This window comes from Dama dama, chromosome 10 (genome assembly GCF_033118175.1).
Source record: "Dama dama isolate Ldn47 chromosome 10, ASM3311817v1, whole genome shotgun sequence".
NCBI classification, from domain to species: domain Eukaryota; kingdom Metazoa; phylum Chordata; class Mammalia; order Artiodactyla; family Cervidae; genus Dama; species Dama dama.
The window spans coordinates 40297505-40310112 of record NC_083690.1 but is presented as its reverse complement, the minus strand read 5'-3'; the positions used below and the strand labels follow the sequence as shown (position 1 = coordinate 40310112).

Genomic DNA, 12608 nt, shown 5'->3' with positions numbered 1-12608 from the left:
TGAATGAATAAATCAAAGCCATGGGTTTTACATCCCAAAGACGTCTTTTCCTCCCTTCACGTGAGGTCCACAGTGTTTTTTCTGAGCCCCTGGAGACCAGATGTATTTTGGAATTCAGAGTTTTAAATATTTCCTTTTTTGGAAGTGTAGCAGTCCATACACTGTATATTACCTAATACCACAAGTGTGGACACTGGGAGCCTTGCACCATCAAATGTGTTCACGTCTCTGCCGTGAGACTATGGCAGACTACGTGGGGTAAGAAGAGACTGTAAATAGCCTTAGAGCAGTTAAGGGAATCATTCGATTAGTAGAATTTTAAAGGACCTGCCTGTCAGATCACTGGAAGATTATGATGCTAAAAATTACAAAACAAAATTCATAGACCTGTTGCACCTTTCACTACAGCTCTATGCGATGATAGACCAGGTAGATAAGATTGTCCTCACCTCCCAGGTATAACTGAGGCACCAGAAACAAAGGATCTCACCTCAGGGTCCGCTGAACAGCAGAGCTGGAACACAAACCTTGTCTTGATTCTCATACTTTTTCAACAATGCCGCAACTGCTTCTCACAAAAGCGGCAGTTTCTGTGATTTGTAAATTAACATTTCCAGAGGGGAGGAGGCTTCTTCATGATGAAGCTGTCATCAATCACGTACAGTTGTGCTGAGATTTGAAACAGAACCACGGGCAGTGCTCCCGCCAAGGCACGTGTGTGCTCTGGGCTGTCAGGGCCAGCGTTCATGTGCCTGCTGCAGCGAGCGCCCTGACCCCGCGCACACTGCCCGCGCTCGCCTCCAGCGTCACCGACCTCCCCGGCCTCTGCTCCTCTTCCCTCCCCCATGTCGTGAGTGCCGCAGCGCTGCCCACTGCCCTGCAGCCCACTCTCTTCTCGCAGCAGAAGACCCGGAACCAGGCCTCCAGGACATGTATAGACCTAGCGGCAAACTTGACGATGAAAGCAGTGCTCCTCAGGCCAGCCGCTGCCTGGCAGGCACTGACGCTGAGTGAGCTGCGTGAGTGAAGGACTGCAGGTTTTCAGACTTCCCGTGGGTGGTGGAGGTGGAGTTGTCTCCTCCAGTAGCCGTGAGCCGTGTGAGGGCGAGGCTTCTCCTTGTTCTGTTCCCTGTGCCTTTCTAAGACCTGCAACAGGGCCCAGCCCATGCTCTGCACTTGCCAGATACCCACTCACAAACAAATGATCGTTTGCCTCTCTTATTTTTAAGAGTCGTGTGCCTTGGAGTTCTGTTAAAAACAGTATCGGGCTGGAAGAATCAGATAGGATTTCTGTGGAGAGTTAGGTGGACTTTGACATGCCCTAAAGGAGCACTCATCATAAACTGTCATCGCGATTTCCGTGTTGTCTGTTCATTAGGATTCAGGGGGCTTGGTGAGGATAGCAAGCTCACCTGTGCCTGCTCACAGTAGCAATTCAGGAAATACTTGCTGACTTCAGGTTCTGCCAAGATGCAGTGGCCCCACCGCTCCCAGGTCCTCCCCTCAGAACTGAAATTCAACAAAGACACAGGGTGTCTGAGGGGTAGAAGAGGAGACAGCCCTCTTGGGGACTGGGGCGCGTAAGGACCAAGGGCTTGGTGAGTTCCCCGAGCTTCTTCACTGTCACCACGTGTCCCAGACCAGGAGCTGCAGAAACTCATCTGAGCCAGCAACACACACCCGCACACAGACATAAACACATAGACACACACCCCACCCCACCCCTGAGAAAAGATTGTTCCTTCTACCCAGAGGACTGGGAGAAGTCTCCGCAGGTGTTACCCTTGTGGTAACCCTCTTCTACTCTAGCCAGACAGGAATAGGAAGAATGTCCCCGCCACCAGCTCCTTCTCCTGGGAAAGTTGATGTTTCACCCCAAGCCCCCCACCCCCTGCCCCACCCAAGCAGGCTTGTGCTCACATCTGCCCGTTGGGTGGTGTTGGCAGGACTGAGCGAGAGCTGATTCTCCATCCTCCACCGAGAAGACACAAGTGGTGTTCTGAGCCCTCCCCACCAGAGTGCTGTTCGTGGGCTCTGGGATGGAGCCCAGCGTCCCCTTAACTCAGCAGCCACGAGGCCGTAAGGAGCCGGCAGGGGTGGGCCCAGGTACCCTCCGCATCTGTTCTGTCTGGGCCCCGTGGGAGGGGAGCTTCAGCCCACCCTGCAGAAGCAGTTGCCCCCACCCCCCGCTTCCTGAAGGCTGTGGGAGGAGGGGCCACACAGTGGGGCTGACCTTCACCCTCACTCAGGAAAAGAGGTCATGGGAGTCAGAGCCCCGCTTTTGCCAGAGTCGAGTTGGGCGGGCAGCAGAGCAAAGCCAAATGTACATGTCTGTCATGGAACTGCCTGCTAAAATGAAAATTACGTGGGATGCAAAGTCCTATGTATCCAAAGTGTCTAGGACATAATTTGAGATGACTTATCATACTAAGAACCAGGAACATCACAACTTGAGTGAGAAAAGTCAGTCAGGAGACACGAACCCAGAGATAAATCAGATGTTGGAGTAACCTGTCAAGATTGTAAAGGGGCCAGTCACAGAAGTACTTTAACAAGGAGTTATTAATTCTCCTCAAATAAATGGAAAAAAACAGAAAACTAGGAAAGCTTAGCAAATAAGTTGAAACAGCAGAAAAGGACCAAAATGGAAATTAACTGAGAAATGAAACCAAAATAAATAACTCCCGGACGGACTTAGTGGCAGAGTAGCAAGGACTGAGCGCGGACTCAGGGGGCTTGCAGAAGGCAGTGGGGCAGGTGGGCGGAGCCCAGCGCCCGAGGGGCCTGTGAGCAGAGACAGGCGCTCACAGTATGTCATCAAGGCTCAGAAGGAGAGCAGAATTGGGGGGGGGGGGGGGAGCTGGAAAGTATTTGAAAACATCGTGTCTGAAAACGTCCCAAAGTGAGCCAAAAACATTAACCTAAAAAACTGAGTAAACCCCAAATCAGACAAATGCAAAGAAAAGTACACTGGACATGTCATAATTAAACTTCTGAACACCAAAGAAAAAGTCTTGAAAGTAGTGAGAAATGACACATTACTTACAGGGGAACATGAATTCTAATGACAGCAGTTATCTGAAACTGGGGTGTTGAAGGAATTGGCCTAACATTTTTAAGTACTGAAAGAAAAGAACTGTCAACAGGAAATTTTGTGTCTGGTGGAAACATCCGTCAGAAGAAAGGGAAATCAAGACATACTCAGGTGATGAAAAACTAAGATTATTTGTTGCTAGCAGAAGTGCAGCTAAAGGCGATTCTCTAAACAGAATATAACAGAAAGAAAGCTTAGAACTTCAGAAAGGAAAGAACACTGGAGTGATAAAAAGAGGAGTGAATTTGATAGACTATTCTGCTTCTCTTGAATGTCTTAAATCATACTTGATGGTTGAAACAAACACTATAGCATCATCTGAAATGGTGCTCAGTATGTGCAGGGGAAAATACTTCAAACAACTTGTTTTTAAAAGTGAAGAAGGTAAAGGGATCTAAATGGAAGGAAGTTTTCTAAACTTCAGAGTGGTGAGTTTTATAGATGCATATAGTACCTCCATCAGCCTCTAAGGAAACCGTTCAAGATACTGAAAAACACTAGAAATAAATCACTGTATTCCTAAGAAATGTTTCAGTAACCCACAGGGAGATAAGAACAGTGAAATAGAGTAACAGTCAGAGGAAAGAAACAGAAAAATAAAATGGCAAATTTAAGCCCTAATTTATCAATAATTATATTTAAAAAAAGTGATCTAAGACATGGGCTTCCCAGGTGGTGCTTCTGGTAAAGAACCTGCCTGCCAGTGCAGAGGACTTGAAAGATGCAGGTCCCATCCCTGGGTCAGGAAGACCCCCTGGAGGAGGAGTAGCAGCCCACTCCAGTGTTCTTGCCTGGAGAATCCCGTGGACAGAGGGGCCTGGCGGGCTGCAGTCCATAGATAGTCCAGAGGGTTGCAAGGAGTCAGACATGGCTGAAGTGACTTAGCATACACACACGATCAAAGATGTAGATCTGTAGAGTGAACGATAAAAACAGGATCCAACTGTTTGCTGGCTACAGGAAAGTGACTTTAAATGGAATGACATGGGTGGGCTGAAAGTAAAAGAACAGAAAACCATATATGATGGAAACATTAAAGAAAAATCCAGTTATTTTTATGAGGATAGTATTACTTGGTACCAACATCAAATACAGTATTTAAAAGAAAATAACCCTGTATACCAATCTTTCATACACTTAGTCATAAAAATTCTTCACTAAAATATTAGCAAATCGATTCAAGTAATGTATAAAAAATTATACATCATGACTAGGATTTATTCCAAGTATTAACATTTGAAAATCAGTCTATGTAGTCCATCTTTCTCAATAGGCTAAAGAAGAAAAAAAAATCAAATTATGCAGAAAGAAGACTTGGCAGAATTCAACACCTATCTCTGGTAAAAACTCTCAGCCAACTAGGAATAGGAGGTGTTGGGCTGCACCCCACAGGCCTACGAGGCCTGCACTGGCCCAGCTTTAAGACCCAAGAAAGAGCCCAGAGTCAGCAACAGAGCCCCCAGTGGTGGAATGAAGCAAAGTCCCGGGGCGACACCCCACTGTGTGTGGCCCATGGCAGGCAGGACAGGTGGCGGATGGTCTTCACCACCAAGGGAAAGGGGAGGTTACCAGTCCTAGGGGAACTGATGTCAGGTGGGCTCATTAATTACCAGGGGAACCGGTAGAGGGCAGGCCCCTCACCCGCCTTTTGGTAAGAACAGTCACTAGCTGGGGCCTGCCTCAAGTAAGCAGGAAGGTCGGTCAGGGGAGCAGGGTGTGGGTGAAGCAGGCCCCAGTCGGGCAGAGGAAGTACAGGCAGCCAGAGGACAGTCATCTGAATGACCTGGCCACATACGCCTCGCCCTCCGTACCCCGAACCACCCTTACAGTCTTGGTCTGCCCCTCTCCTGCGGTATCCCTGGGGGAGGTGCAGCCAGGATACCACAAATACAGTACAGCCAGGCCACCCCACGGGGAGGGGCGGCCCTGGCTCCAAGGAAACGTTCCACGCCGAGTCAAGAGCCGGCCGATGCTGGGGCTCCAATACTCTGGCCACCTGATGCGAAAAGACCCTGATGCTGGGGAAGGAGTGAGGGCAGGAGGAGAAGGGAGCGACAGAGGGTGAGGTGCTTGGACGGCATCCCCGACTCGACGGACGTGAGTTTGAGCATGTCCAGGAGGTAGGACAGAAGATGAGAGCCTTTCCTTCCCTGGTCAGTAGTCCCCACGTAGTCACAGTAGCCAGAGGAAGCTGCTGGGGAGGAAACCCATAGGAGGACGGCAGCATCTCACTGTGGACCCAGCAGCTGGGCTCACCTCGCAGTGAAGCCGGCGGTGGTGCTCAGCCCCGGATAGATCTCCTCCCTCAGACTAGGGACGCGATGAGAGACACCTGAGAGGCCCTCACGGGAGATCAGCAAAATACAAGCGTTCAGAGATGATGCCACCCCCACCTCTGGCTTCTGTGCTGGTCTGCAGTACAATTTAGAAGACTCCGTTTTCAATTTCACAAGGACATGTCCAAAATCACATATACAGTGGCCACCCAGTTTTACCTTGGATGTGTGAATCCCAGCTACTTTATCTTGACTTAAATGTATTCCCTTTCTCAGTGCACATCTGAAAGACCACAAAACAGGCCGCTCCACTCACTACAATTTAGGTTAAACCATGGATAAGCCAAAAGGACCTCCCCATGCCTCAGTACATGCAGGTTTTCCCATTGTTTCCCCTTCTGATCACAAACTTTTCAGTAGAAAGCACTGATGACTAAAACTCCCGCCCCTCATTGCTGGGTGCTGGCTCCTCCTGCACTGCACGGCCCAGACCGTGAATGGACTTGAGCCCGCTCTCTGAATTGAGGCGACACACCTGGTCTCAGGACTCAGTGAGGCTCAGGCTCTTGTGACTCATCGCAGAAAGAACTGAGAGAGAAAGTGATAGGTAAGACGTGGATTGCTTTAGAGGGGGACACATTCCGCAGTCCGCACGTGGGCCATCTCAGAAGCTGAGGGCAGCCCCAGGGCACAGGGTCATCGCACCCGGGGCAGACACAGCCCACGCAGATTGTGGGCCGTCTCAGAAGGCAAGAGCTGGGGCGATTGGTTTTCACAGGCTGGGTAACTTCCTAGGCTAATGAGTGGGAGGGTTATTCTCACTATGTTGGGGAAAGGGCGGGGATTTCCAGATCCTGGGCCGTCACCCAGTTTGGGGCCTCTTATGTTTGGCCTAGGAAGCGTCATGGCACTGGTGGGCGTGTCATTTAGATGCTAGTGCATTACAATGAGCCTGTGATGAGGCTCAAGGTCTATTGGGAGTAGTCTTCCGCCACCTTGGACCTGGTTGGTTCTAGCCGGTTCATGTCTGTCCTCAGAGGCTGTGCCCTCAGCCTTTCAGGGGCTGTGCCCCGGCCTCCTCCCGCCTGCGTCCTGCCCCAGGTTCTGCCGCATCCCCTGACTGCTGGGCCTTCGTTATAGTTTGCTCAGTGCTTCACGTTGATAGAAAGCTAATCAGATCTCAGGGCATGTTAATGGGGAAACACTTTATAGGCCGTGCATTTTATCACTTACGCCCCATTGTCACACAAGCATCATGCGTTTGCTTTTAGCAGCAGGCTTAAAGCAAGCAGTGTCACACTTCGTGAGTAGTTATACTGACAATTTCACTAGATAATTTTCTTTCCGACCAGAACATCTAGGCCAAAGTATGGCTAACACAATAACTTTCATAAATACCTCAATGAACAGAGCTAGAATTTAATATCCACTGAAACATAATACTTTTATAAAATTACATATGCACCTCCACCAAACACAGCCAAATCAAGATTAATTTGTTTGTCAAAAAAGTCTGGTCGATTGGTCATAAAGGCTCCTCCAAACTGGCTGTGGTGGAGCTCCTCAGGAAGAGTGGCCGACTGGATTCCTAAAACGCCTCTCCAGGCCAGGAAAGCCATGCCAAAAGCCAGTCACCAGGCCCCACCTCTGGATTTCTCTCTTTTAGAGGTCCCCCAAATAATCAGATTCCTATACAAGACGGGAGACAGTCTTTCCCATTCCCTGCTAAGGCTGCTCCGAACCCACGAGTCTCAGTTTCTCGAGACCAGACAGAAAAGAAAAATGCTTCAGTTCAATCCACGCGTAGTTTACCAAATTGCTGTAAGTCATAACTAACTTGAGGGGAAGGGCTTCCCCATAAAAACACGGATCAAAACCAGTAACATTCCAGACAAAAGCCATGAACATTAAAACCACATTCGCCAGTTCTCTCAGTAAACAATCCTTTTGTTAACTTCTTATGAAGCCATTGGGTTTTCCATTAGAATTCTACTTACCTAGGTCAGCAGTGTGATCTGAAACTTACCAGAGATCTGTACTTGTTAAAACATCCTTCCTATGAATCTTCTTCAAGATGAAGCACTTTTGCAAAAGATTCAGAAGAAAACAAAAACTGTCTATAAATGTCATAAAAACTTAAAAAGGCACAGTTAAACACCTGATCACGACATAACTGATAAAGAAACATGGGTGCAATAATCATGACTGATTATAATCTTAACCCTTGAAAACCTTAACGTCTGGAAAAACCCAAGAAGCAAGAAATTGTGCATTTCCTACATGGAAAATGCAATGCTTTAATCTTTGTTTCCTGAGCAGGCAAAAGTAGATAAACTTAGACCAACACCCAGCAACTAATATTCCAGTGTTTTATCCTATTTGAAATGGCCCATGAATTCTCTTCTTGTGTCACTGAGTCCGAGCTCATACCACTCACCGCATGGCAGGCTGATAATCGAGAGACAAGTTGTTGGGGCAAGGAATAATGACTTCATTCAGAAAGCCAGCAGACTGAGAAGATGGTCAGCTTGTGCTCCCAAAGAACCATCTTGCCTGAGTTAGATCCAGACTCCTTCTGTACTAAAAGGGGAGGGAGTAAAGTCAAACACTTCCTGGTTCGCATCAGCCTCTGGACAGGTCGTGTGAATTTCCTCTTCCTGCAGCCGTTCACAAGTGGGCCTAGTCGGGAGGTTTCCTGTGAGATAAATACAGGTATTTTAGCTTAATGCTCATTCTCTGGGAAGCAGGGTTCCCAGAGATGGCCATTATGTATAATTTAAGCTTATAGGCAGCATCCCTTTAGTGATGAACTTGGAATAGAATGCAGTGCAGCAGACCCCGGTTCAATTCCTAGGTTGGGAAGATCTGCTGGAGAAGGAATAGGCTACCCACTCCAGTATTCTTGGGCTTCCCTTGTGGCTCAGCTGGTAAAGAATCCACCTGCAATGTGGGAGACAGGCTTCAATCCCTGGGTTGGGAAGATCACCTGGAGAAGGGAAAGGCTACCCACTCCAGTATTCTTTCCTGGAGAATCTGGCCTGGGTCGCAAAGAGTCGGACAGGACTAAGCCACTTTCACTTTCACTTTGGAAGAGAATACAAAAGGTTCTTCCCTATTACACTTTCAACTTTAGTTTCAAGTTACCAAAATCTAAGAAAGACTATATTTAGATAGGCATTCCCAAAACATAATTACTTCTAGGGATTACCTACAATTATTAAGAGTTTACCTAAAAGCTCTTTTCTTCTCCTTTACTCTTAGAGATCATGTAAGATTAAAGTTGCAGAGCGACCAGGTAGTTCATTTAATCTCAAAGGCACAAGAGAAATTCCAATTCCTTCTAGAAAGTTAGCTACCCAGTTACTGAAGGCTCACTCTGATACAGTAGCAGAGATGTTAGAGGCCGTTGTTTGCAAGATGTCTTGGCAGCCACTGTTATCAAGGACAGTCATCACAAGGCCCAGCATCCTGTGAGCAGCCACCTTGGGCTTTCTGCCCCCAACACACACACACTTTCAAGGTCACCCCGGAGGCCTCTGGGCCCTGCGTGTTGGTGGAGAGCTGCCCAGGCTCACACCCGCGGCTTCCCATTCCCCACCCTGGATTTCCCAACATCTCCGCATTCACGGGATTTTCCTCGGTCTCCCGGCTGCTCCACCGGTTGTTGGCCTGCACATAACAGGCTCCCTGGCCTTTATCCCCAGCTTTGAGAGTGAGGAGAGAGCCAGGAGTCAGCAACAGAGACAGCCGGTGGTGTACTGGGTGGGGGAACGTACCTATCGGAGGCAAGGTCCTGGGGCGACACCCTGCCGTGTGGGCAGGGCAGCGCCTGGGCGCAGTCTTTGCCCCCTGGGGGAGGAGATTACCAGGTTTAGGGGAATTGAGGTCAGGAGGGCTCATTAGTTACCACGGAAACTAGCTAGAAGGGCGGGCCCCTCCCCTCCGCTTTGATAAGAGCGGTCACTAGCTGGGGTCTGGGTCAAGGAAGTAGGAAGATCAGTCAGGTGAGCAGGGTGTAGGTGAAGCAGGCCCTGGTCGGCAGAGGACGTACAGGAAGCCAGACAACAGCTGTCGTAGAGAAGGGAACTTTTAGCTTCCTCAAATTGGTCCAAGCACTTGGTGGGGATGGGGGGACACTTCCGTCACTCATCCATGCATAGCGGGTGGGAATGTAAAATGGTTCAGCCACTATAGGAACAGTCTGGCAGTTTTTTGTAAATCTGAATATGCAGTTACACACAACGCATCAAATGGACACTTGGGCTGTTTTGCAAGATTCAGATGTTCACAGTGAAGTTTTCTGGTTTCAGATGCTCTGCGGAGACCGCCTCTTTTTTCCGTGACCTGGGGTCAGCGCATGCGTCGTAAGCGCCTAGAGCGAGGGCATGAGAGGGGAGCTGTGGCAGCTTCACAGGTTGACAGGAAAGGTTTTACTCCCAAAGGTTAGAGGATTTCAGAAGGGAAGCTGCTCCATAAACTGTTTTAACCGCCTTCATGGCGGTGGGTGCATTAAGAGCTTTAGGACTATCAGTGCGGTAATGACGCAGCCACTTCCTAACTCCCCTCTGAGTGCTGTGAAAACAAAGCTAACCGTATGATTACTACTTCAGGACAGCCCAGGCTTCCTAAGTGTTTCTTAGGCACTTTACGCACCTTTCCAACGTCCTGGAGAGCGACGTGGCTCACGGGAGACTGCAGTTGGTTCAGCCCAGTGGTTTGAAAATCAGACCTGGACTCACTCTGGCCCCGCCAGTTCCTGGCTGTGTGACCCTTGGCAGACTGGTTAATCTTTGGGCTTCAGCTCTTACCTGCAGAATAAGGACTGAACAGTAGTGGATGGACCCCAACTGAAGGGTCTCGTGAAGGATAAACAAGGTGCTTACCGTGAAGTGGGTCCTCAGTGCTCTGAGACGCCCGCTTTGCCACTGCTGTTAGAAGCAGGAGCAGTCGTGGTGGTGGAAAGGGGAGTCCAGGGACAAGTTTCATCTCTGCCTCTAACTTGGGGTGCGACTTCTAGAAAGTCACTTTGATCTCGGGCAGCCCTGGCCTGCAACGGCTTGGAGCCGGCCTTGGGTTCCCAGCCAGAGACTGGGCTGGCTCACGGAGGTGAGAGCGCGTCTGGCGCCATCAGACCAGTGGTCAGTGACAAGGGCCCTAGCCCTTTGGCTTTGCAGAGAAGAATTTCCACAAAGACGGAAAGTAGTGAAGCAAGTTATGCGTTTATTAAGAGGAACAGGAGTACAGTACATGTGGATAGGCACACGGGTGGACTCGGAGAGAGAATCACTGAGTCGCCCCCTTGTGGCAGTTTAAATCACTTAAACCGGCATTTCTCCCGGGTTTCCTCTGGGCTTCCATGGTGGCTCAGACGGTAAAAAATCCGCCTGCAATGTGGGAGACCTGGGTTTGATCCCTGGGTTGGAAAGATACCCTGGAGGAGGGCATGGCAACCCACTCCAGTATTCTAGCCTGGACTATACAGTCCATGAGGTCGCAAAGTGTCGGACACCACTGAGCGACTTGCACTTGCACTTTCCTTTGGTCCATCATTCTGGCCTGCCTGGTTCGCAGGCCGTGCTTGGTATGTCTCAGGATCCTCCCATGTGTACACACCCATCTCTCGGCCAAGGTGGACCCTACCGAAGAGGTGTCTGGGTGGGGAGCATCCCCTAATATAACTCCCCTTTGACTTGCAAGAAACCTTTCTGCACATGTGTGGTTGGGGAGGTCTCCTGACTTCAGGAACGAAAAATAAGTGGTCTGAGCAATTGCCCTGCTATTCTTGCCTTGGAGTTTAAGTCAATAGAGAATGAATCTCCAATTGCTTTAGCAGGGCTGGGGGGTGGGGTGGGGGACCCATCTGTCTCCTGCCTCAACCTAGCTTTTCAGACCTCAGATTCCTCTTCTAGAATCTTTGCAGGCAGGACATTGCAGATAGTATGCAAAGTGTCTTTCCGGGTTCACTTTCTGGGGATTCTAAGGTGGAGATACAATGATAAAAATCAAAGCAGTTTTTTTAAAAAGTAAAGGAAACAAGCAAAAAAAAAAAAAAAAGTAGTGGTGGAAAGCACGGCCTGTGGGATCTTCGGGGCCTAGACTGAGACTTTGCTCTGTTCTCGGGGTGCGCTGCTCACGGCCAGCTTTCATACCGGGACTGTGGCTTTGTTCAAGGTGGTGGCGCTCTGTGCTTCCCGTTCCTGACCTGAATCATGGTTTCTCTAAGGTCAGCAACCTACAGCTGCCAAGGGCAAATCCGTGCCCCACCCCCGGCCAGTTGGGTGTTTCTGTAGATAAGCTTTTATTGGAATATAGCAAACTCCTCATTTGTGTGTCGTCCGTGGTCGTTTCCATCTGCGTGGGTAGAGGAGTTGGGTAGCTGTGACAGAGACCGCATGGCCACAAACCCTGAGCTGTTTACTCTCCAGCGCTTTGCGAGACATGTTTGCCAGCCCCTCCTCTAAGAAAGTGGCCGTCCTCCCAGCCCTCCGTTTCCCAGCTTCCCTTGCAGCCACAGAAAGACAGAAGGCAGGATTCCTTACAGACTTCGCTGAGCTGCGGGGCTGCTCCTGGAGCTCCTTTCATTTTTACGGTTGTTGTTCTTGCTTGTGCCTCAGTGAAATCCAGTATTATAAGCTTTTACTGTTGTGAAACTGGACACATTACTTCTCCAGGCCTCAAGTTTCTTATCTGTTTCTCATTTAATAATAATGACAAGGATTAAATTAGATGATACATATAAAACTTCTGCTCAGTTTCTTCCATGGAATAAACAAATAATTGGAAATTATTGTTTTTATTTCTGATGAATCCATACATAATTTTATTTTACTTTGAGTCTACGTGTCCACAGGCACATATTTGTCAAATTAAATACTTTTTGTAAAAATCATATTTTATTTAGAAATGTTTTGACAGCCAGGACATGTGTTTCTATTGCAAACAAAAACATTTTCAGTTTAGAAGTACTTGTTTTGATCATCTGCGTGGAAATGAATGTTTTGTATTTGAGTTAAGCTACAAAATATTTTTGCCAAATGCTTTTGCAAATATATCCGTCCATTTCTTAGAATATTGCCTTGCAGAAGCACCCAGTGGCAATTACGCTTTGAGATGAGCTTTACGGTTTATAACCCATAGCAGATCTAACCTTTGGAAAAGACAGGGAATGACAGCTGGGACAGACAGCTTGGTTACTGTCAGAGCAGTGGTTGGTGTTCTCGCCACGACCCCAGCATTAT

The 12608-nt window shown here is 48.6% G+C and overlaps 1 protein-coding gene and 1 long non-coding RNA gene across 4 annotated transcripts in view; one reads left to right on the top strand and one right to left on the bottom strand.

Moving 5' to 3' along the window:
* SDK1 (sidekick cell adhesion molecule 1) overlaps positions 1 to 12608 on the top strand; it is a 622975-nt gene that overhangs the window by 226211 nt on the left and 384156 nt on the right. The window lies entirely within an intron of this gene.
* LOC133063879 (uncharacterized) lies at positions 2869 to 8589 on the bottom strand. The gene is made up of 3 exons (XR_009694536.1): positions 7808 to 8589; positions 7397 to 7452; positions 2869 to 4006 (listed from the first exon to the last, which is right to left on the bottom strand). It is a non-coding gene; the product is annotated as an uncharacterized LOC133063879 (long non-coding RNA).